The following is a 26,491-nucleotide window of genomic DNA, read 5'->3' as shown; positions in this document are numbered from 1 at the left end:
GTGCAGCTCAACTGAGCTGAGCTTACACTGGCAATGCTTAGCAGTGCTTACCAGTATGCAAACCAGCTAAGTGCATTGGAGTGGTATCAAGCAGTGCTAAAACATATCTTGTTTAAGCAGTGCTTAGCAAGGCTTGGCATGTCCTAGCAGAGCTTAGTTGAGTGCAGCAGATCAGGATTTAAAAAATAATTAGGATAATTTGTATTTGGAAAATAAATGCTTAACATCCCTTTCAAGTATTTAAACCCTGCACGTACTGCACATAAGGTCATAACTCTATCCATTTGGCTACATGGATATGTGGAATGCTGCTAAATATTTACATATACCTGTGTGCTACCTTTAAGTACTGCTGAGCACCGCACTGCACCATGCAAACCTGCTCAGCTATGCTTAAACTTGACTTTTTCATAGATAATTAAATACATCTGGTTTCTATTTTAGGATGTCTGGCACGTGTCACTTGCTGCGATCTGTGCCGCTCAAACCTGCTTTTTATACAAAATAAAAAATATTAATTTACATTGATATAATGTGGTTGGACAGTGCTGGCAGTATATTGCTCATCTGCAGACACAGTTATTACCACACTTCCTACAGTGATTCAGTAACTGTGTTCCACAGCTCTACCTTGGCAAAGCACCATGATTAATAGGCATGGTGCGCTGCTGAGGGGGAACTGCGTACACGGACATGGAGCAGTCCATATAAGCTCTACATGGTGCCTACACAGACTTTATAAAATCCTGGGGAATGTTAATAATATTTTGAGGGATAATAAACATTTTCGCTTTAAGCTTTTTGATTTAATCCAGGAATGATACTGAGGAAAATTATATACTTGTTACTATGGATATTGTATCCTTATTCACTGTAATTCCAAATGACACAGATATCGATTTTACTAGACTTTTTGTCTAAAAAGAATTCTGAGTATACTACAGATCAGATTTATTTAATCTTTTCTCTATTGGAAGTTATAGTCAGCAACAATGCATTTGTCTTCTATTACAAATTCTGTATTCAGAAAGTGGGTGTTGTGATGGGCACAATGTGCACAAACAGTTATGCGAACATGGTGCTAGTTTACTGGGAGTCTGTATACATTTTTGGTAGGAATCATTTTTTTCTACAATTTATTCCTTATTATATAAGGTTTACTGATGATGAGTTTTTTTGTCTGGTCTGGACCAGTTGATGTTCTGCATGACTTCATTGACTATCTTCATCAAACAACTACTTTCTTGAGGTTTACATTAAACTATTCTTTAGTCAGTGTAGATTTTCTTGATGTTTGTGTCAGTACTACTCCTTCTGGTCTTAACATTAAATTACATAGAAAACCATGTATGAAGATAGGTGTACTGCATCACCAGACTATGCAGCCGCAGCCTGTTCAGAGTAATATTCCGAAAGGGCAGTTTTATAGACACACCAGGCTGAATGCCTTGGACAGTAATATAGTTTCATTGTATAAAGTTCTTAGCACTGAGTTTCTATCTAGGGTATACTCTGAGAAGGAAATAAAGTTGGCATATGATGAAGTAATGTCACATAGGGACGACTCAGCAAAACCTTATTTTTCTTATAATACTAATAGGGCTGTTACGAGATCAAATAGACAGGGCAATAGCCTTAGAATAAGAATTATATACTCTAACAATGTCCAACTGGTGTGTGATGTCATTAGAAAACACTGACATATCCTTACTTTTGATGACAGATGCAGAGAGTTCCTTGGTGAGACCCCACTGTATTGTTTTTGAAATAATGGTTCTTTAAAGAAAATGCTCTGTTATAAATCCTTTGATAAGAAAGTGTTTGTTTCACATAAGACTGGTACACAACCTTATAGACATTGTACCATATGTAGATACATTAAGATTAGTGGTGTGTTTATACATCCAGACACCAAGCGCATGCATAGGTTTAATTTTTTTGCTGATTGTAAGAGACACAATTTGATTTATTTAGCTTTATGTATGATATGTGGACGTTATTATGTTGGTAAAACCAACCATACTCTAAGTGATTGTATAAGTGAACATGTACATGCTATTAGTATATGTGATGTTAACAGTGCATTATATAAAAATGTTCATAATGCTGGTAGTGAACACTGTTTTAAATTTATGGTTTTAGAAGTGTTTAATACTGGGATAAGGGGTGGTGATGTTAGAACAAACACCGAGTGCCTTGAAGTTAAATGGATATTGGAGTTGCAAGTAGATAAAGACAAGGGATTCAGTGAAAATATCCCTTTAAAACCTTTTCTAAAATCACGTACCCTTACCTGGTAGATTTGAAATTTTGTATTTTAGTGATGTTTAAACTGCTTTGAGTAGATCTGAAGAAGTGCATTGTGTGGGCATGAAAGCACTAATGTTTTATTTCTGTAAAAAATCAGAAATTGTTTTTTATTCTCCTATGTTGACTGGTTGTTCTTGAGAATTTACATTTCTGTTGTTCCAGCATTTGACTTGTGAATGAAATAATAAAAACAGTGACAGTAGGAATAAAAAATAAACTTCATTTACACTCAGTTCTAGTGCCTCAGCAAAAAGCCATCAATTGAAGTTTCAATTGTTCATCGTTCTTACGTTTTCAGCACTGCACTTCTAGCAATCGCCTCTCTCTGTTTTTCCTTCACACTTTATTCTTATTTGCATGTAGTTCCATTTATATAAAAGTCTTAGGCAATTGTTGACATTCCTAATTAACAATGTCTCTCCTTTGTTAATCTGCAAGCTTGTTCCTATTCTCCAGTTATCCATCCTTCCTTCTATCCAACATTTCCTCAGTATGTTATTTTTTTCTTTTAATGTGTTTATTTTTTTAAGAATCATCCTTCTTCCTTTTCCATTCCCTTGCTCATTTTGCATCCATTTTTCATTCCTCCCGTCCTCCTTAGCCACCTTTCTTTTTATGTATTCTTCCTATCTTCTGTTGCTCTCTCTTATTCCTTTCTCTCCTCAGTGATTTTACTGTTTTCTCTCATGTCTCTTTACTCTTTCTTTTATTTGTGATCGATAGTGTTTTGTCACTGTTTCCTAAAATGATTTGTTCTAGTCACATTCATCCCACATTGCACAGGATTCTTTGATCCTATTCCCACCCCACCCCCACCCCATTCTTTTCTTTATCATATTATGTTAGGTCCCTATCAGTTGACTGAGTTTTCAGAAACCTGAACTCCATATGGTTGAGACCATATGATCGAGTTTTTGAAAAAAAAAAAAAAAGCTTTTGAATGGAGATTGTGGTACAGTGAGGATCAGGAACTGTATCCTTTTTCTCACTGTAGAGCGATCTCGGAGCTGGTATATATTTTGCAGCCCCCTAACATGAGGGGTACAGGGGGGCTTGCCCCCTGTGTAAAATAAAAAAGGGAGATTTTTGTGTTTTTTAGGGGGTTTTTTGATGTTTGAATTTTTTTTTGAGTTTCCGAAAAATCGATCATCTGACATAGACCCATCATGCCACTTAAGGCATCTTTCCCTTAATTCCCATTTGTTCTAGTCATCTTCTCATTCTTCTTTCTAATAATTCCTTGTTCTATCTATGTTTTCTACTTTCCTTTCTTCATTCCTCCCCACTTCCTACATTTTCTCCTTCATTTCCTATGCTATCAGCATTGATTGATTGTGCATGACTTGCCATATCTGTCAAAGCCTATGGTTGCCCATCCACATTTATCCATATTAGTACTTATTTTGTCATTGCCTACTCTTGCCCTTTCTCCCCTCCACACAGTCCCATTTTCTGCTTTTTGAATTTTTAGTATTATTTGTTCCTAACTATTCAGAGGGGTTTGTCTTAAAATGTATCTTCCACTCAAAGCGATCATCATTTTAATGATACCGATTATACTTGAATAGTGTTTCCTTTACCTTTTTATTTTCTTCTGTTTTTCCATTGTTTTCATTTCCAATTTTCCATATTAATTTCAGTCCCCTTGCCTTTCTTTCTGTCTCCCAACCATTTAGTCCTAAGCATTTTGTATCACTTCATACTGGAATTTCAGTAAAATGTCACCTCTTTTCCCCTGTCATCCTATTTAGACTACATAGCAATCCTTTAACAGTTATGCTTTAAAATTCTTCAGAGTATCCATGTTGCCTTAGCTATCTTTTGCAGAAAAACAGTAATAGTCTTACTTTTCCACATCTCCTTTACACTTCCATTGAAGCTGGCCCTTATCTGTCTTGCTATAACATCTATCACAATGACAAGTTGGGTGAAAGTGAGCAGCTTTGCTTTGTCTCCCTCTGAAATGTTACAATTTTCACTTACTTTCCATTGACAATGTTGGCTATAGACTCACTGTATAATCTTTTGATTCAGTTTCAAAATTCCTCCCCTCCAGTCTTCTAATATCTCTTGCATAAATCTCCGTATTTAGGAGCCAACTCCTTTTTCAATATTCAACAGAATCATACATTCTTATTTTATTTCACTTGTTTCCTGTGCTACCATAAACCTCACCATCTCACACCAGTGGAGGTTCTTACAAAATCTACTTGGCCATCATGTATATATTTTGGAAAAAAAAAACTTCTTACTGTCTTTGTCAGGACCTTTGCAAATACCTTCCTGTCAGGGTTAATTATTAATTATGTGAGGCTGAACACCCTAGCATCCATTACTTTTGCTTTCTCTTTGGGGATCAGTACAATCCATGCTTTCTGGCTTTCTGCTTTGTCTTACATAGCTGTCTCTCATCTCTTCCTATACTGGAAATTCATGAAAGCTCTTCTTCCAATTTATACATTATTATTTTATAAAACCTCACATGCTAAGATCATAGGATCATAGGAAGTTATTAGGCTAATGGCCCTGAGGCCCTTATAAGCATAGCCAAGAGTTTTATCCCATCTACAGACAAATCAGCGCCTGATGCCCCTGTCCGGTAGGAAAACAGGTGGAATCCCAGGGATGTATTTTCTATTTCCCATCCAGTTATCCAGGTTGCGCTTAAGAAGGGGCAAAGAGGTATGCTGCTTGATGTGGAGAAGGAGTCTGTTCCACAGATGGGAGGAGTCTCTGAGACACTGATCTGTCCCACCAACAAGTCTCATTGATGTCACAGACCAGGTTGAGGCCGCGTGTGCAGGTTACTCGAGTGAAGCTTGAATTGCAGATATGCAGCAGTCCCATCAAGGCGGGTTCCAAGATCGCTTTGTATGCCAGACAGTTCTCTTTCACTACCGCATCTCCATTTCAAATTAGTTTTGGCTTTTCACACTTCCTCCATTCTAATCAGCTTGTACAGTTAGTATTTTTCCTTCTTTGTTTTCTTCCTGACTCCCACTATATCCCTAACTCCTTCTGCTTTGTTGTATTGTGGCTACATATGTCATGGAAAAATTCCTGACTTCCTTTCTAATTTTAATCTCTCTCTCTGTTTTTCTTTATGATTGTAGAATCCCTCCTTTTAGCACCCTTATGCAAATTCCTCCCTAATTTCAGGTTCCATACTATTATCTTTCCAACGTTCTCCACTTGACTGAAAGCAAATTCACTTTTCTCTGCAATTTCTTTCTATTTTTGTTACCTTGTTTTCTTTTAGGATCACTTTTATCCTTACCGCCTCCAGTTTTTAATTTGTAGTCATTTTTCTTTAGTGTATCTCCTCATGGCACAGATTTTAAGTCACATTCCCATTCTTATGTTTTTTCCACTGGAAATACTATACCATCCTTCTTTCTGCATAAACAAATCCCCTGATCACTGCATGATCCCTTCCTACCTAACTGTTCCTCATACTTCTGACATTTTCTGATTATTCTCTTTACTCCTTCCCTTAGATTTTCTTTTCATTTCTATTTCTTCATTTTACTGTTCAACTTCCAGTATCCCCCTAATTTCTGCTACTTTGTGAATGTTCCTCAAAACTGGGGCATGGTCCAAGACTGCTTTTTTCTCGCTGTCTCTATAATCTTCACATTTTATTTGCACTTCACAACAAAAAGCATTCCTATGTGCTGTCTTCATCATGTTCCTTCCATGTGCATGAGAATTGATTTTTGTGTTTGTGTGTGTGTGTGTGTGTGTGCGCGCACGCACATATGTGTGTGTGTGTGTGTGTGTGTGTGTGTGTGTGTGTGTGTGTGTGTGTGTGTGTGTGTGTGTGTGTGTGTGCATGTGTTTGCATGTGTGTGCATGTGTATGTTTGTGTGTGTGAGTCCCCAGTATGTCTGCACACTGTCCTCTTTTCATCCCTTTATCATTTCTTTCAACCCTCTATCATTATTCTGTTTACTACTTCCTTTCCTGTCCAGGTCTGGTCAATGGGGATCCTAAAGTTTCCCTTGATGCATTTCATATAATTCTCCCTTTCCTTGAAGAATCTATCGAAGTCCTTCCCATCTCTTTGCATATCATTAATTTCTCTCCTTCAGTGATTTTGTCCCATGTTATCTGCCTTTCCTTCTCCCTTATCCTCTTATCCTCTTTAACATTCAGTCTTTTTCTAAACGAACATGGACACTACCATTTTCCTTTTACACAATGTGTTACTACCTTTGCATGCTCTTCTGCCATGTTCCTTTGTCCATTTACTTTCCATTTAGTTTCTGAACTCAGACATATGACAGTTCTTACCCTTATAGATGTCTCTAGTCTCTGTTATTCTACTCATTGTAATAGGTTTTGGTATTGATGTTTCCAACTGAAATGTTTAACTCACCTTTTCCCCTTCCTTCCTTTGCCCCGACCCCTCTTGGACTAGATAGCTTTAGAATCTCATTATCCATGGCCATCATTTCTCTTACCACTTTATGCCAGTCCTCTATGACCACCCTTTGGATCTCCCGTTCCTTGGATATTATTGGGTATTATCCTTCATTGCTCATTTTCATGATTCCCTGTACTCCTTCACCCTTTTCATCTGTTTCTCTTATATCCTAACTTTCCTGTCCTTCCTGTTGTCTACTGTACTGCTTGTCTGTTTTAGTCTTCAATCCATCTTTCTCTTCATTGCCCTAATGATGCTAGACTGTATTGTTTATTGTTTATTGAGTGGCACTCTGTTAAAACCACAAAAGCCGCACACGTTCGTGTTTGCACATATTGCAAATACTTGTCTGTATGTTGTTTTATGAATATGGACTTTATTGTTGCCTTTCACTTTTATTGTCCACTCCCTTTCTGATGTTTCTGTCCTTTGGCCTATTCTGCAGGTACACCTGGCAGAACCCACAGGAGAAGGAGAATGATATCTAAAAGGCATTTATATATGCAGAAGTAGAAGACCTTTGTCACTTCTTTCACTTAGATTGATGTACCTTGATTATATTAGTGAACTAACCAAATTGTTATTTGTTTAGCATCATGTATGCCTGTTTTGTAGTGTCCATTTTATTAATTTTATTTATTTATCATTTGTTAATTGGGAAAGTCCAACTAGGACAAAGCCTATTTTCAGCAGAGGCCTGGGGAGAAACACTCCAGATGCATGTCTTTGGAATGTGAGATGAGGAAACCCACGTAAATGCAGGGAGGACATGAAGATTCTGCACAGAAGGCACCCCAGCCAAGAATCGAACTGGAAAACCTCTTGCTGTGAGGTGACAACATTAACCACTGCACCACTGCACCACCCATGCCCATTCTTATTGAGCTTTCCTCTCTTTTTGACCATCTTTTAGTTCCCTTTTTCCCCTTGCTCTGTATGTCACATTAAAGGTGGGAAAAGTTATGAAATGATTTATTGTGGTCTCATTTTTTTATATCACAAAAACCTGGCATTTTAGCAGGGGTTGTGTACACATTTTATATCCACTGTATCTGTCATTATTTAGTATTACTTAGTGACTTCAGTCTTCAATGATTTCTCAGAAAACTGCAAAGTTTGTGAGGAACAGATCAAAATTATGAAGAAAAAATCTGGACATTCTGTGAAAATCTGGATGATTGAGAGGAACCCCCCCCTATACCTGCACCAGCTTGTGGCTGCTTGCCATTCTCTACTCTCCCCACTTTCCTTAGCTTCCTGCTGTCTGGTTTGTTCAGTATTTTGTGTTTTCTCTGTAGCTACTGTCTATATATTTGTGTTTACTTATCAGTGTTTTGTTCCTTACAGGCCAATTCTGTGTTTGACAGGGCCTCTGGCTTTGTTTAATTTCTGTGTTCTTTCACTTTTACTACTATTTATTTCCTCATGGTGCCCCCTTCCTTCTGAATAACCTGAGGTACACTACATAAAACAATTTCTACTCTGTTTATTTGTATCACTGATGCGCCCCCCCCCCTGTATTTCTTTACCAAATTTTGCTTGGTACTTTCCCCTGCATTGCTTTGTTTGCTTTTTGTGTTTCTTGCTGCTACAAGTAATTTTCCTGATGTTTGTTTAAAAGATCTTGTCACATTTCATTGTTTATAGCTTACTTACTTCTGGAGCTGCTCAGCTCCTTCCTTCCTTCTTACTTCCATTTAAGTCTTAACATACTCCATAATCCTATCCTCTTTGTCAACTATGTGGCTGTCCTGCCTCTTCCCTGCTGTTGCTTCCTTGGCTCATGCTTTCTAGTGCATTCACACACCTTCCCCACCCCCTTTCCATATTACTTCACCATCCTTTGTAATGGTGAGTGTGGAAGAGAGGTGAAGAAGAGAGTACAGGCAGGATGGAGTGGGTGGAGAAGAGTGTCAGGAGTGATTTGTGACAGACGAGTACCAGTAAGAGTGAAAGGGAAGGTCTACACGAGGGTAGTGAGACCAGCTATGTTATATGGGTTGGAGACAGTGGCATTGACAAAAAGGCAGGAGTCAGAGCTTGACGTGACAGAGTTGAAGATGTTAAGATTTGTACTGGGTGTGACGAGGATGGACAGGATTAGGAATAAGTATATTAGAGGGTCAGCCCAGGTTGGAAGGTTTGGAGACAAAGCCAGAGAGGCAAGATTATGTTGGTTTGGACATGTGCTGATGAGGGATGCAGAGTATATTGGGAAAAAGATGCTAAGGATGAAGCTGCCAGGTAACAGGAAAAGAGGAAGGCCTAAGATAAGTTTTATGGATGTGGTGAGAGAGGATATGCAGGTAGTTAGTGTGACAGAGCAAGATGCAGAGGACAGGAAGAAATGGAAATAGTTGATCTGCTGTGACGACCCCTAACGGGAGCAGCCGATAGAAGAAGAAGATCCTTTGTATCTGTGAGGTGTGGATATTTTTTCTGTTTTGAAAAAAAGTCCTTTGTTTTCACCATCTCCTTTGCTTCCTCTAACATTCTGAGCAATATTTCATTGTTTTGTTTTTATAAGGCACAACAGTTTCATGTTCGAGGAAGAAATAAGATCCAAGCAGTTTCACAGTTAATGCCTATTTGAAACAGCTTATATCATATTTAATTATATGTATTATTCTAAGTTTAATTGGTGCCCCCTGCTGGTTTCATTAATTACTGCTTCATTCCTCTCCCCCTCATTTTTCCTTCTCCCTGTAGCAGACAAACAGTGGCAAAAGAGTATTGCATTTAGCGCTCTGAATATCACCATGAGAATATGAATTGCAGAATAAAGTGATAAAAAGGAAAATATCACAAAAACTACAAACAAACTTACTACCAAGTCAAAACTTTTAAAGCCTCTTCTTTGCTATTACTGTCCTTGCATCAAATATATATCTTGTCTTTATATATCTGGTCTCCTTAACATTTCTTGTCTCTTCATTTTTTCAGCCTATTCTGTCACTCACAAGCTTTTTTCTTGAAGCTACCTTGTTAATATTTGAGTTTGAAAGCATATCTCTGCAACTCCACTGGTGGTTTTATAGTCAGAACTTTTCCTTTGTCTATCCTGTTTTTTCCTTAATGCTGAATATCTGCAGTCTCAGCTTCTCTTCTGTGCTACTGTGCTACTGACCAAACTGCTTGGATAAATTACATTCTGAGTGCTTTTCTGTCCACTTCTGCTTTGGTCACCCAAAGTTCTTATCTCTGTCTTTGAAAAAAAAAATTTCTTTCCAGCTTCGATAAGTATTAAAAGAAGAAATTGCTTTGTTTGATGTTTTCAGGAAGATATTCCAACATTTGTGGGGCTGTTACTTTAGATATGCTATTAGTGCAGTGGAGACTAGTCTTGGGAAGCTGCAAAGAGGACAGTAATGAGCAAAGTAATCGAAGGTTGTAGTCAGAGGTACCTTAGGTGAGATGGCCAGTATGACATGGGAAGGGTTTAAGTACTGTTATCGTAAAGTAAAAAGCATTCAAAAGTAATAGCGAGAACCATATGGCATTTTATATTACTTGGCAGTGGTGCTCTTTTCTTAATATCTCTTAGCGTTTCTAATAGCATGATAAGAATGGACCTGATTCCTATGTCAAAGTGAGATTAAAGTTCATTGAGTGTGGTTAGTGTGATGCTGCTACTGCTACAAATGCTGCTAGTAGCAGTATGTGGAGTTAGTGTGTTCTTTTTGGAGGTGGCTGCACTTTGGCAGTGTGTTCATTTTATAGGTGGCTGCAGTTTGTGGAGGTTGTGTGCTCTTTTTGTAGGTGGCTGCAATTTGTGGAGGTTGTGTATTTTTTTGTAGGTGGCTGCACTTTGTGGAGTGTGTGTGTTCTTTTTGGTGGTGGCTGCACTTTGTGGAGGTTGTGTGTTCATTTTGGAGATGGCTGTACTTTGTGGAGTTTCTGTGTTCTTTTTGGTGGTAGCTGCACTTTGTGGAGGTTGTGTGTTCATTTTGGAGGTGGTTCCAGTTTGTGGAGGTCGTATGTTCTTTTTGGAGGTGGTTACACTTGTAAAGGTATTGTGTTATTTTTGGAAATTGCTCCACTTTGTGGAGGTTGTGTGTTCTTTTTGTAAGTAGTTATCCTTTGTAGAGGAATTGTGTTATTTTTGGAGATGGCTGCAGTTTATGGAAGTTGTGTGTTCCTTTTGGAGGTGGCTGCACTTTGTGGAGTTTGTGTGTTCTTTTTGGAGGTGGCTACACTTTGTGGAGGTTGTGTGTTCTTTCTGGAGGTGGCTGCACTTTGTGGAGTTTGTGTGTTCTTTTTTGGAGGCAGCTGCAGTTTGTGGAAGTAGCATGTTGTTTTTGGAAGTGGCTGCAATTATTAGATCTCTATGTAGTAGATGGGCTCATAGTACAACTTTCCTGATTGCCATCTTACTTTCTGGGAATAAAACATTAAAATACTCTAAGAACAGAATCATATTGACTTTAGGTGTTATTTTTATGTGGTACTAGAAGTTTACATGTTAATTTAGACAGGTATTAAGGGACTCAGGATGTTTAGTACCTTATAAGGGGGTTTGTTCCCTGTATTGGGAAAGAAGCAGATTCTTGTTGCATGCCAAACACGAATGCTTTCTTCTTCTTCTTCTTCTTCTTACAATTACTAATGTTACTATATTTAGTTTGGGTCTGTTACTACTTTTTAATTAAACAGTTGGTTAATAGTTGTTCTACTCATTGTTTAATTAAGACTGACTTATTTTTAGACAGATGGATAGATAATAGAATAAATAAAAATACAGATGGATGGATAGACAAGTAGATGTAGCTAGCCTATTTACACTTGTGATCGTGTCCCATATCATGGGTAAAAAAAGTCCATGAGTCAGTGTACCTGGTTATCATCTACTAAAAATAAAGAAAATAAAATAAATGAGTTTGTAATGGATTGAGAAGGACTTTGCTTATGTTCTGTGTTTTGTGAAATTTTCAGAAATACTGTATGATGTGTATGCTGTGTGCACTAGACATGCCCCTGCCTGTTTAGTACAAATTCAGTACCATAGAATGAAATAAATGGGTGTGTGTCCATACAGGAGTCACAGGACAAAGGTGCAAGGCCAAGACCAGTGTTGGTGGTGAAGACAGCAATGATGTTAACCACACTGCCTTTGCGCTTGCAATCACTACTGTCTAAATACATTTTATAATGTATATGGAGAAATACTTTTGGGTGAGATACAAGGAGGGTCTAAGTATTACTGGGTTTGACATTATCAATGGCATAGTATCTACAATGGCTAGATGTTGATAATCTGCATCTCTGTTCAAATAGGTAAGGTAGTCTGCTAGTGTTCAGAAAGCATTTGTTGGCTAACAATGCTGTATTGATGGGAATTTTCCACAAGACCCATTCATGCTGAATACATGCATTTTCAGTAATGTGTACTACATGGCTAAAGAGATGTTGACATTCTTCTCTAACTGATTAGTGGCCACAGCACTGAAGCATGGGGCTGTAGAATGTAGCAGGACACTAAGGTAGCTGAGGGGAGAGAGAGAGTAGAATGATGGGGGTCTGCTCACTCATCTCTCTCTCTGAGAGGGAAGGGACTCATGTATGCTCCAGGGGTGATCATTCTGTTAATGTTGTCTGTTGGAGAGAGGTGGACCTATTAAGAAGTCTCTACTTCTGGGAGTGAGGAGGGCCACCTGTGGGCTTATATTATTCCTGGATGCATCAGACAGTTCTACCTCATACCCATTACATTTTCACCCCTTAAATGCTACAGGATGTAATCGGTGAAATGTAGAGTCTAGGTAATAACCCACCTGAGGGCTGCCTGGATGACAGCACTGCCATAATTGTGCTCTTGGGTGAGGGTACCATGGATGGAGGCACATATGGTCACTTGGTCCAGCAAAGCAAACTAAACATTATGCAGAACTCTGTAGCATCTGGTATGGCCATGTAATGTCATATTGATAACTTACTTGCATCATTATATGATAGCACTTTTCAAACCTTCATACGTGACATGTAAAACATTGAGGGATGTACTTGCTAAGCAAGATCCATTTCTGTTCAAGGGCTGTAGGTAACATGGCAATGATGAACCAGCAGCCACACAGTCACTTAAACTGGTAACTTCAATCAGTGATGCACAGGTGGCTGCATTGTAGTTAGTTACTAGCAGGCAACTACTATGCAGCATATCTTAAGGGTTGTATGCTGGCAGTGGGTACTTCATCATGAAGTATTAGGACTATAAGGATGTGTAAACATGGAGTATAGCTTCAGTAATATAATTTTGCATGCACACGAGGCTGGAGTACAAGGTGTGAGTAGTTGTATATGGGGCAAAAATAATTGCAACAATGGCTAATGGCAGGGTGCTTATGAAATGATTTAGGAATCCTTTTCATCTGGCATGAAGTATATATTCTAATGTTCTTGCAGATGGATAATTAGTTCTACAGCTGGTCCATAAGTGCCCTTATGATCATTATCATTTTGGATGGGTTGTGACATGTAATGATGGACACATTTCTACACCAGGCCAGTTAAATTGAAAGAACAAACCGACTAAGCAGAAAAACAAACAGGAAGAGTCAGGGGTTCCACTCCAAAAATGTTTAATATGTTAGCGCATTCGTCCACTTTCTTAAATGAACTTCTTCAGACAAGTTCAACCATTCAAATGCTTTTTTTTAAATAGTGAATCTCCTATGTGTTATTTAAAGTCACATACCCCCCTAAACTCACACGCATCAACAATGAAGAAAATACTTACATCAAACATCCATAAATAAATGTACATATTATTATTAATGTCACCTTTCTAGTGATTTCAATTTCAAAACACATTTCAAGGAGGACTAGTCTTTTAACCTAGGGTATGCATAGGCATTCAGCTTCAACTGCCACAGCAACTCCCTCTCTTCCAATTTAAGCAGCCATGGTCCACCCCTAATGTCCTTACAAACCTGTTCTATAACTAGATAATGAAAATAATGGCCAGAATTTCCTGCAATATGTTTTGCTAGTGCATTTGTAATATTCAATCTTCCAATATTATACTGATGCTCATAAAAACATTGTCTAAAGGTCTGTTCAGTTTTACCAATGTAAAAGCTGGTACATACTTGGCACTTAGCAAGATACACCACCCACATAGTTTCACAATTATATTTACCATTAATATTGTAGGTGTGGTTATGTCTATGAAATTTTTTAGTATCTTCAGTAAATTTACAAAAATTGCACCAACCATCCTAAAGCATGCCAGTATTTGGGGAGACAGGCCTTTTCTCTCTCTCCAGAATATCTTTTAAATTACAACCCCTTTTAAACATAAGTTTAGGAATCTCACCTAACCTGTGCCTGATGGAGGGTTCATCACTTAACAATGTCTAGTTTTTCAAAATAATATCCCTCAGTATGCTGGCATCAGAGGAAAAGGAGGTGATAAAGTTTTAATTAAAATTGTTAGCTGTTATTACAGGGGACATATTACCCAATGTACTTTTATTTGTACGATGGGCAAAATCATCATTCCCCAATCCCTTGTTTAAAATAGGTTTAAAACATCCCAACTTCCTTTTCCTAATGACTTCAGCTGTTACTTGATTAATCAACTGTGGCAGGTAAGCTCTTTTGAGAAACATATTCCTAAGGAGTTCACATTTGGCCTGAAACTGTTTCCAGAGAGGTCATCCTAGCAGCCCTAACAAGCTGTCCTTTAATCACAGCTTTTTTCTGATGGTGTGGGTGTGAGCTATCAAAATGTAAAAAGGTGTTAGAATATGTTGGCTTTCTGAAAATCTTGGCCACATATCTCCTATTTGGTTTATCCTTCGACAATTGAAAATCTAGAAAGGAGATGGAATCCGTTTCAAAATGAGAAGTAAATTTCAAAAAGGATGTCAGATTAATAACAACATCAACAAATTCAGATGCTTCATTACAATCTCCTTTCCAAATAATAAATATGTCATCCAGATAATGGGTATACTAATGTACCCTATCTTTGAACATTTCCTTATTAAACAAGAGCTCCCTTTCCTAATGGGCCAACACACAGTTTGCAAAACTCCCACCACATGGTGACCTCATTGCCACACCAGTTTTTTGCAAATAATATTCATTGTTAAATAATATGAAGTTGTTGGACAAAGTGATGTCTAAGAGGTGTTCAATCAAGTTTATATCATCATCTGCTACCCCTTAAGTAAAAATTCTCTAACCCAGCTAATGCCTAATTCCTGTGGGATTACCGTGTAAAGGTCTTTTAGATCTATGGTCAGAACATTATATGTTTCATTATATTCTAGAGTATTCAGCACTTCCACAAAATTCCAAGAATCCTGGCATATTTCTGTCTCACCCATAAGGTACTTTTTCAGTTTAAGGTCAACAATTTTAGCACAGGCATACATGATTGATCTCCACCCATCCACAATTGGGTGAAGAGGGGTTCTAGATCTTTGTGGATTTTGGATAATCTGAATATTATTGGGGTGACAGGGGCTACCATATTTAAATAGTTGTACATATCAATATCAACACTTGCCTCAATAAATAAGTCATTAATGAAAGACCTTATGCATTGGTAAGCCCCATTTACTTCATTAATGGAAACTTCCTTTGTTTTCAAAACTTTTTGATTTTGTTTTCATTATAAACATACGCAAATGTACATATAACAAATACAAGAAAACAATAACAATACTATTTGCAATATTTACATTCATCCATGATAAGCAATCATTTAATCCATAAGACGTTATCAGAATTTGTTCAAAAGGTTTTCCAATTTTTGCCATGCTATTTTTTATGAGTATTGTTATGAGTTCTATAACAAATGGTTTGCAGTTCTTTTTTACAAACAGCTTTTGCTAAATTAATAAAATATTTAAACATCAAATCTTGTTTACTTTTCCAGTTCAAAGTAATATTTTTTCTAGCAATTGCAAGAACTGACCAGAGTAACTGAATCTGAGATTTAGGTATTACATTAGGTGTAGGAACATTGAATAGGATTAGTGAGTTAGAAATATGACAGTTATCAGACCATAAAGCATTTACAAAATATCTGAAGTCTTCCCAGTATTGAACAACATTTCTACATTCAATGAACATGTAAACCCAGTTGGCCTCTAGTAATTCATCACATTTCCAACATTTACTTTCACTGTTTTTGAGTATAAGATTTATTTTATGTGGAGTATAGAAACTCCTTTTCATGCATTTCCATGTATACAATCTCCAATATAAAGAAGAAGAGGTACCAAACGTAGAATTCAATAACATTTTTTGAATTTATCAGATATTTGTTCTCCATTAATCTTTACATAGTAATTCCAAAAATCTGACTCAAACTTTAGAGTGTCTTCTCTTAGTATCTTATAGATAGATGAAATACTTAATTTTTTATTAGCTGTCTTTTCAAGACACCTAATAAAAAGCTGAATCAAACTAGGTATAGATTCAGTCTCTAGGTTGATTGATACTTTCATTTTGTTTTCTATAAACTGCCGTAATGAGTGTATAAACAACCAGTTGTCTTGACTATTATCAACACTACATAAAAGAGAGTTTAGGGGTTTAATATTCTTATTTTCAATAAACTGATGCCAGAATATGAAGTTATTTTCCTCTAATATTTGCATTGCATTGATGTTGAAAGAATCTAGGCAATCAGGGTAGTATGCTATAGGGAATATAAGAAATAAAAATTGTTTAATGTTGTAATTACAATCAATTATACTTTTAAAGTTATTAAATATTTGATTAATGCCATAAGAAAAATGATCAAACTTCTTATTAAATAAACAAAATTCATGTAAAAGCCAATGAACTCTACTTATTCCGTATTGTTCCTTAAACTGATTTTTTATAGTTCTGATATCAGTTATATGAATCTCATGTATTGTTTTCCAGACAGATATATAGGTAAGTGTGATCCAATGTAACATTACATTAATTATAACCTATTTTGGAACAAAGATCTAAGCTAGGGAATGGTATCCCATTACTGTTCCAAGCTCTAATGTGCCATTTATATGCAATCCTAGGTTTTAAGGGGAACCATAACAATGTAAGTAGCATAGAATCTAATTTTTTAAATAAGTTTTTGGGAGAGGTATTATCAATGATTGTATATAAAAAAAATAGGTAAAATTATCATTTTAATTAAAGAGAGCCTATCCACCATTTTGAAGAACATTTTATTCCATCTTTTGATTAGTTCACTAATGGTTATTAAATTATTGTAGTTTACTTTAACAGACTCTTTTCATGTACTCTTTATACAGACAAACAAATATTCTAATACATCACTGTCCCAATTAAACAGGGTATTCCCTCTTAGGATTTTGTTGATCTCTTTGTTAATTAATAATGTTTTGGATTAATTATCATTAAATTTAAGCCCTGAAATTCTTTCAAACTTGCTTAAGGTATTTATAACATCATGCAAAGAACCATCAATATCACCCAAAGTTAACAACATATCATCAGCAAATAAACGTATCTTAGGACAATAGTCCTTATTAATTTGAAAGCATTTTATATTTTGCTTGTTTCTGATATATGTAGCAAAAGGTTCCACTTGAAAGAGCAAACAATAATGGTGACAAAGGACAACCTTGTCTAGTTACCTTGCAGATTTCTAGTGGTGAGGATAGACATGATCCAATTTTCACATAACTTTGTGCTCAACTATAAATTTTCATTAATAAGTTGACAGACTCATGGCAATCAGACTCCAGTGTAATGATAGGACAGTATTCATAATCTCAGCCTATGCCCCACAGCAGGGTTGTGATAGTGAGGAAAAGAGTGCATTCAGACAGCAGATGCAGGACCTACTAGATAAAGCAGGACAACATGAATTGGTGTTGATAATGGGTGACTTAAATGCACATATCGGGACAGACAGAACATGATATGAGAACTGCCTTGGTCCACATGGGTGGAGCAATAGGAATAATGAAGGAGAAGCCATTCTAGACTTCTGTCTGGCAAATGGCTTGATAGTAGCCAACACATTGTTCAGAAAGAGAGACAGTCACAAGATCACATACAAGAGTAGCCAACATGCAACTCAGGTAGACTTCCTCCTAGTAAGGAAAAGGCACTGGGGTAGAATCCATGATTACAAAGTCATCCCCAGTGAAACAGTCGGTTCACAGCATAAACCAGTAGTTGCCACAATCAGCTGCAAGCAGTGGTCAGAGAAGGCTCTAAGGTCAACAGAGACCAGGCTGAAGACCTGGAAGTTGACTGGAGAGAAAGTACAGCAGTTCAAGGAATTACTCAGGGCTCTAGCACCCCAAGAAGAGGAGGAAATAGGTGGAGTTGAAGAAGAGTGGCAGCGTCTAAAAACAGCATGTGTTAGGACTACAGAAAAGATATGTGGCCAAGCCAGGTATGGAAATAAGGTACATAAGGAAAGCTGGTGGTGGAATGCAGAAGTGCAGGAAGTAATCGAAAGAAAGAAGGAGTGCAGGAAGAAGTGGGAGATTGAAAAGACTGACCAAGCTAGGAAGGACTACTGGTTGGCTAACAAAGAAACTAAGAAAGAAGTTGCAATAGCAAAGAATAGGGCATCAGAGGCACTCTATCAGCTTCTGGAAAGTGACTCAGTAAGGGGCACAAAGAAACTATACCAGGTTGCAAGGCAAAGACAGAAAGATAAAGAAGATAGTCAGACACCCTTCATAAGGGATTCCAGCAACAACCTGCTTACCAGCCCACAGGACATCAAGATGGAAGGAGTATTTCCAGCAGCTTCTGAATGAAGAAAACCCCACAGAAGCGGTACTGCCCCAGAAACAGCCTACAATGAGAGTAGAAGAGGAGCCCAGCTTAGAAGAAGTAAGAGCAGCACTAAGGAAAATGAAGTCAGGGAAAGCAGCAGGCTCAGATGAGGTCACAGCAGATATGATAAAGATGCTGGGTGAGCTAGGGGAGAAATGGCTCCTGAGGGTACTAATTGCAGTGTGGAGAGAAAGGCGTATTCCAGATGACTGGAGAATAAGCATACTCGTGCCAGTGTACAAGAACAAAGGGGACATCTACAACTGTGGACAGTACAGAGACATCAAACTCCTACCACATTGCATGAAGGTTAGGGAGAGGGTGATTGATAAACGGATATGCTGAATAGTAGAATGTAAGATGGGAGATGAACAGTTCGGATTCAGATCAGGATGCAGAACAATTGACCCGATGTTTGCATTGAGACAGATACTTGAGAAGAAACTAGAGAAGAGGAGAGAGTCAAACTGGGCTTTCCTAGACTTGGAGAAAGCATATGACAAGGTCCCAAGAAAGCTGATCTGGGCAGTACTGTAGTGGTTTGAAGTCCCAGAAACATTGGTAGAATTAGTACAGGCTATGTACAAGGACCCAGTGACTCAAGTACGAACAGTGTTTGGCCTCACTGAGGGGTTCCCAGTGGGAGTGGGTGTACATCAGGGTTCAGCTCTGAGCTCACTGCTGTTCATACTGGTAATGGACTACATCAGCAAACAGGTTGGAGGGGTCAGAGCAACAAAGCTGCTATATGCAGACGATGTGGCAGTACAGGCAGACTCTGATCTAGAACTTCAGCAAATGATAGGAGAATGGAATGCAAATCTGAAGGCACATGGGATGAAACTAAGCACAGATAAGACAGTGGTAATGGCAGCAGATTGGGGAAATCAGAAGAAGCTGAGAATAGAGATAGATGGGAAGATAGTGGAACAGGTAAACAGCTTCAAGTATTTGGGAGGGGTGGTTGAGGAGAAGGGTAGTCTGAATGAAGAGGTCAAAGCTAGAATCAGAGGGGCTGCAGCCAACTGGCATAGAGTATCAGGTGTAGTATATGACAGAAGAATGCCAAAGAAGCTGAAAAGTAAGGTGTACAAGACAGTGGTGTGACTAGTACTACTGTATGGTACAGAAACTTGGGCAGTAAAGGCAGAACAGTTGAAGAAGCTAGAGGTGATGGAAATGAAGTGCCTGAGAAAGGTGGTAGGATGCACACTGCAGGACAGGCGAAGAAATGAGGACATAAGAGCAGAAGCCAAAGTAGCTCCGATTGCAGAAAAGATCAAAGAAAACAGATTACGATGGTATGGGCACATGTATAGAAAAGCAGAAGACAATCTGGTGAGGGAGATTTGGGACAGACAGGAAGAAGGTAAGAGGAAGCGAGGGCTTCCAGCAAAGAGGTGGATGGATTGTGTGAAAGAAGATCTGCGACAGTCAGGCTTTAGTGTTGAAGAAGGCAGGAGAGTGGCACTGAATCGAGAGAGTTGGCGACAGTTAATACGATACCCTGACCCCATGTAAATGGGAAAAAAGGGGATGATGATGATGATGAATAAGTTGACAAAATCTGAGGAGAATTCAAAACCAATCAGAATTCTTTGTAGATAAGACCAACTAATAGAATCAAAAGCCTTTTTTATGTCTAGGCTGATAATAGTTGTTTTTTGTATTTGCATGCTATGTCTACTAATGATAGTAATTTAATAATGTTATCTTGCACTTTTATATGAAGAATGAACCCTGTCTGGTCATTATGTATTAGATTAGGTAATAATTTCTTTATCCTATTAGCTAATATTGTCATGAAAATTTTATAATCAGTGTTTAGCAATGAAATTGGCCTATATGAATCACAAGATTTGGGGTCCTTACCTTATTTTAATATGGGGGAATTAATTGAGTATGTCCACGATGGGGGTGTGATACATTTTTGCTTAACCATAGTAAAGGCACTCATCATTTTCTTTATTATATATTCAGGAACAATCTTATATAGTTCAGGAATTATTCCATCCAGTCCTGGAGCTTTATTATCTTTTAAAATTTGTATTTGGTCTTTCACTTCTGTTAGTGTTATTTCTTTATTTAATATGTTATTTTGTTGCATTGACACCTTAGTAGTTATATCTTCCTTGAAGAATAGTATTTATTACATTATCTGTCACCAAAAGTGGTGTGTTATTATTTATATCTTTATAGTAGTTTTTGAACACTTCTAATATGCCCATTAAGTTAGATATACTCTTAACTGAAGTATCACTTTTACATTTAATCTCATTAATATGATTTTGATTGTTTATTTTTTGGATCTTATAGCTATTTTATGTAGATATTTGGGATTTACAGCATAAGATTGTAATTTCAATTTTTCCAGGTTTATGGTGACTTTATGATTCAGAACTTCTAAGTATTTTTGATTTAATTTAGTAATTTCGTTATGTGCTACTTTGTTATTTGGTTTTGTGTCCATTTTTATCTTGTCTATGTTTTTTGTAAGTCTAAACGTTCTTTGTCCGACTCTCTCCTTTTTTTAAGGTACCAAGATTTTATTATACCATATATATAAACTTTAAAGGTGTCCCATAGTATAGTATCAGTCACTTCACCATTATCATTTGTTTCCATAAACATGTCTATTTCTTTCATTATCCATTCCCTAAAGTCTATTAACTTAGTTATGTAAGCAAGAATTCTCTGTAGAAATCTTATATCATCTGTATGCATAGTTAATATAAAGTTTACAGCATTATGGTCCAAAAGTGGACAAGTTATTGTAGATACATCACTTATTTTAGAGTATATATTATTTGATGCAAAGACCTTATCAATGCTTGTTTGTTTACCAAACCAATATGAATAGTGAGTATAGAATAAGGAATAATGTTCTCTTAGACCATATATATCTTTAAGGTTCATCTGGTTCTAAAGTCATTTAACTTTTTGGCTTAAGATGTTAGTTTTCTTTTACCATTTTTAGAAGTATCATTGCCTGATAATAGGCAGTTAAAATCACCTGTTGCTATAATTTCCCCTTTTGCATTTAAAGTAATAAGGTCCAGATATTTGTCAACACATTTAGTATTCAGTCCTGGTATCCAGTATGTATTAATCAAAATGTAATACTTCTTATTGATATCCGAAATAACCATGCTTAGCATCCCATCTTTATCTGAAATTGTAGCTATAATTCTTGGCATAGTATAAGTATTTTTCCATAGAATAAGAGTGCCCCTTCTCTTAGTCTTAAAACATGAGTCAACCAGAATGGTATAGTCACTGAATGAGTATTTTTGTAGATCTTTTTTAATAGATGGGTTTCCTGTAAAAAGATGATCTGGGCTTTATGCATTTTGATATATTTAAGTAAACCAGCTCTTTTGACATTATTGTTCAAACCATTAATATTTAATGATAAACATTTATAATCAATTGACTATAATGTGTATGTTATTACTAACTGAAAGTCCTTTCTTCCGTGTTGACTTGAAATCTACTGAAAACTTGCATACAGGGGGGGTTGAGGGTTGGCATAATGGTTAAGGTGTTTGCTTTACAAACACAAGGTGCAAGGTTTGATTCTCAAATGGGAAAATTGGCTAGACTTAAAATGGTTCACAAGGGCAGTTAGTCTAGTACTGACCTATGAACTTATTTATCATGGATGCACAGCGTGTATTAAGCACTACTTTCAAAAACCCAAAACTATTTACAAACACATACATGAAACATAAAGCTTCTGGTTTAGTTAGAAGCTTAACTATACCATCCATCCTCCACCTCTCCAATACCAAAAGACACAAATTATCCGGGTCTATATTACATAGTCAAAGTTTAATAACTTCGAACACGGAATGTTCAAACCATCCTGTTTGAAGTTCAAAAACTTTGACTATGAATAAAAAACAAAAGAAAAACAAAACAAAACAAACAAAATAAACTGTTGTAAGCAGGGGGGCAAATGCCCCTGCACCCCCCACACCCCCGCTACTTAAATATACCAATTCCAAGATCGCACCACAATGAATAAAATGGAAACCTCCCCTTATGGAAATTTCTGTTGAAACGCTCGAACTTCTGCAAATTCAAACTTATGGTCTTGACCATATGAGGTTCAAACTTGCAGAAGTTTGACTATCTGATAGGAACCCGAATTATCCATCTCTGCTTAGAATATAGTATAAAAACAAAAAGGAAAAGCATTATGAAAGCAACTAAAGAAATCTGAATCCATGAAATATACATTAGAATGAGCGTGTCCAATATATCTGAAGCTATATGAATATATCACATATGATAATGGCACCTCTAATACATAGACATGCCAGAAATACCCATCAGATCAAAGTATGTATAAACATTAGAAGCTGAAGGTTAAGAAGACTTTCAATATTTCCAAGACTTTTCAAGAAACATCAGATGATTTAACCATTTTATCAGTCATCTATTAAACATTTTTCATGTAAGGATCTATTGAAAAAAAAAATATATATATATACATATATATATATATAGAGAGAGAGAGAGAGAGCACTTATTACAACATAACTATTATATTTTGCAATTATACACATACTACTCATACATATAAACAATATCTATGTTGACGTCTTTCATCAGGAAGGGGGGAGAGAGAGAGAGAGAGAAGAAAGAAAAAAGGGCCTCACAGCCATCTGTTTAGTTACTAAAGGTTTAGTTATATAACATATGTCTGATATTAATATGCATAATAAGTTTTCTAATGCAGCTCCAAGTTCACTTGATGTCATTTAGTTACTAACAGTGTCATTGAATCTGCAGAATGTATGCATCTGTAAGAGAACATAGGCATTTTCATAGGACACTTTTATCAGAACTAATTATTTGCTATTTAAAATATCTAGTGAAGGATAACAGAATTTCAAAAGAAAAGAATTCTAAGTACAACCATTTAACAAGTTTCATAGGTCAAATGATGTCATCGCTGTTGTTTCCTCAAGCTGCAGCTTCATAAACTTGTTAAAAAGTATCTAAATAGGCTCATGCACAACAGAAGTTGTCTCTAGTGAAGAAAAAAGCATTTTGGTGGGAAATTCGGATCTTGAAGTTTCTAGAGTTTACAGAAAGCAAAAAAAAAATTCTCAAGCTGCCTTGTCAATGCATGTCATGAATCTCTACAATGAGAACAGTCACACAGACCACCAGTTTCCTCACAAAACTTCAACATCATGAAAAAATTAACCCTTTCATATAAAAACAGCTATTTAGAAGTAAAATCAGAAATCATATTATAACATTTCAATCATTTACCCACCAGTTAACCAGGCCAGAGAGAGAGAGAGAGAGAGAGAGAGAAAAGAAAAAGGAACCTAGTATATATATATATATATATATATATATATATATATATATATATATATATATATATATGTATATATTATATTTAGCTATCTATAAAACACTATTACTGCATTGCATTAATGTTTAAATTAATCTAAACAAAGAGTCTAAAACATCTAGTTAGAAACACTAATCAGAAACACCTTGCTACCCTACCACTGACCCACTAGAAAAAATGCACTTTGATATTAAGTCAAAGTATACAATTACCTAAGAATTAGAAGACATACATCATTTGTAGTTATGTAAAAGGGAAAAGCATTTTAAGTACTTATAATGAGGAAAAGAGAGAAAAGGAACATTGGTAACAAAAAAGAATAGGAAGAAAGAAAAGAGAGGGAAAGTTATTTAAATACTTAGTACTATATGTAATTAGAAGAAGTAGATATAAAAAGGAAAAGAGAAAGTTAATAATAAAAATGATTCCCATTACCTTACAGCATAGAAACTTTCCAGAATCAAATACATTATTATTCATAAAACAAAGCATTTAAAATTAGAAGTAATTTATTCATTTGTCCTTTAGTTTCTTAGTTTTGTTTGCTCCTTCCTTCACAGACCATCCATTTTTTGTTGCCTGTCTCTTCAAACTCTGGGATGACCATTCCATTTCTTCTATGTCTGACAGTATTTTCTTCTTTTTCTACTGCTTCTTGTAGGGAATCAAAGATCTTCATTCCTTCTGGCAAGGTGATTTTTATTCTTGCAGGAAAAAGAATTTGAGCTTTAATATTGGCTTTTTTCAAGGACTTAATTAGAGGAACACACTTTTTTCTTCTTTGTATGACTGTAGAGGTGTAGTCATTGTCAAAATGAATAACTTTTTCATCCATCTTGATAGGGGAATTAGTCCAAGCTGATTTCAGCACTTAGTCCTTGTCTTGTGAGGAAAGAAATCTAATTATAATAGACCTGGGGTTAGATGAACTCAGAGATGAAGGTGGATTTGCCAGGGACTGATGAGCCCTCTCAATTCCAAAAGAGAGGGATTCAGGCATGTTTAGTGCTCATGAAAACCAGTTATTGAGGAATTGAATCATGTTGGCACCCTCTTCTTTCTCAGGAATTCCATATATTCTTATATTACTCCTCCTTGATCTACTTTCAAGGTCTTCCAGTTTCTCAATCAGCCTGGTGATTTGTTTCAAAAGAAATTCATTTTGATGTTCATTTTCTGTCACTCTAGTATCTAGGTTAGTTACTGTTTCCTCTAAGGCAAGAATCTGTTCAGATTGTTTTTTTTTTACCATTTCATTTAGAAGTTCCAGTTGTTAACTGCATTCTTGTTTGATAATAACCATTTTGTTTTTGAATTTGTCCATTTTTACTGACAGTTCTTGAATGTTTGTTATTATAAGATGCAGTTCTTTCTTCACTGCCCTTGCTCATCCTGAGATCTCCAGTAGAAAACTTCTTGACACGAAATATTAAAATATTCTCTTGACTATGTATTAATTTTTAGAAAATAATGAAGAGTCTATGTTAATCTAATGTTTAGTATACTTTAGTATACTTTTAGTTAGATTTTTCTAAAAATTAAAATATATTTCCAGTCAGGATATTAAAATCTAAGCAAAGCTATGTATTTCTGCTGCTAGCAGACTGGCATCTTGACCATGCCCCCTAATGGAAACTTTCTCATAGGCTTCGGTATCAAGAACAGATTTAATTCTAACCATATAGTCACCCTCATCCATAAAAATCAACCCACCCATCCTTGTCTGGTTTCATTATTCTAACTCTTTGAGATTTTAACAGTTCTAGGGATTGTCTTTCATCTTATCATCATATTTTAAACAATGGATTGGGGAGTGATGATTTTGCCCATCATACGAATGAGAGTACATTGGGTAATATGTCCCCTGTAATAACAGCTAACAATTTTAATTCAAACTTTATCACCTCCTTTTCCTCTGAAGCCAGCATACTGCGGGATATTATTTTGAAAAACTGGACATTGTTAAGTGATGAACCATCCATCAGGCACAGGTTAGGTGATATTTCTAAACTTATTTTTAAAAGGGGTTGTAATTTAAAAGGTATTCTTGAGAGAGAAAAAAAGCCCATCTCCCCAAATACTGCCATGTTTAAGTGTGGTTTGTGCAATTTTTGTAAATTTATTGAAGTTACCAAAAAATTTCATATACATAACCACACCTACGATATTAATGGTAAATATAATTGTGACACTATGGGGGTGGTGTATCTTGCTAAGTGGCAAGTATGTACCAGCTTTTACGTTGGTAAAACTGAATGGCACGTTAGACAACGTATTTATGAGCATCAGTATAATATTGGTACGCTAAATATTACAAATGCACTAGCAAAACATATTGCAGGAAATTCTGGCCACTATTTTCATTATCTGGTTATAGAACAGGTTTGTAAGGACATTAGGGGTGGACCATAGCTGCTTAAATTGGAAGAGAGGGAGTTGCTGTGGCAGTTGAGGCAGAATGCCTGTGCATACCCTGGGTTAAATGACTTGTCCTCCTTGAAATATGTTTTGAAATTGAAATCACTAGAAAGGTGACATTAATAATAACATAAAAAATTATGTATATATTATATTGAATTTTTAATGTTGTTGTCTTTCGGCTTTTCCCGGTTAGGGGT

This window comes from Protopterus annectens, chromosome 6.part0 (assembly GCF_019279795.1).
Source record: "Protopterus annectens isolate FY-2018-M chromosome 6.part0, PAN1.0, whole genome shotgun sequence".
Lineage (NCBI taxonomy): Eukaryota > Metazoa > Chordata > Ceratodontiformes > Protopteridae > Protopterus > Protopterus annectens.
The sequence above is the reverse complement of the archived record's forward strand: the minus strand, read 5'-3'. Positions refer to the sequence as shown.